Raw genomic sequence first — 798 nt, 5'->3', positions numbered from 1 at the left:
ATATATATATATATATATATATATATATATATATATATTATATATATATATATATATATATATATTATATATATACATATATATAAGCGAAACCTATATACACACACACATACACAACAAACGCTGTAAGAGCGTTGTTGCCTGCGGGAGCAGGAAGAAGCTGACAACAGAAATATTTATAAATATAAAACTAAATATATAAATATAAATTATTTATTTATCCTATTGAGCATGTGCACAGCTGCCTATACACCCCAGAGGGAGGCTGCTGCTGCCTGCACTGACGCAGTCAGTACCAGCAACCGCTACGTTGCTGCAGCAGCAGCAGCAGCAGCAGCAGCAGCAGCAGCAGCTCTCTCGCGAGAAATATATATAAAACATATCATATTATATTATTTAAACAATTATATTTAATTTTTTTTCTTTTTTTTTAGCTCTAAAGAGCTGTTTTATTGTAGCAGCAAGCAGCAACCAGACCCCCGCCAGCTGTATACAGAGCCGCCCCGCGCTGCTGCGTAGCGGTGGCTTTAGTGTATACCCCTTTTGTGTGGATTATATTACTAATATATAAAAAAAAATTAAAAAAAAGTAAAGATAAATGTAAAAAACGGAAAAAAAAACTTCATTTCAGACCAGTGGTCCATTGGGTGGTCCACTGGTCACTGAGGTGACCCCGAGCGGTAGGGGATGCGCTCGATCCTCCCTCTTCTCTTTTCTCTTTGCATTAAAATAAAATAAAAAGAGAGAAAGGGGAAATGCTTCACACATTTTCACTCCCTCTCATATATATATATACAC

The sequence above is a fragment of the Eimeria mitis genome, genomic scaffold (assembly GCF_000499745.2).
Source record: "Eimeria mitis Houghton genomic scaffold, Emh_scaff72, whole genome shotgun sequence".
Taxonomy (NCBI): domain Eukaryota; phylum Apicomplexa; class Conoidasida; order Eucoccidiorida; family Eimeriidae; genus Eimeria; species Eimeria mitis.
The sequence above is the reverse complement of the archived record's forward strand: the minus strand, read 5'-3'. Positions refer to the sequence as shown.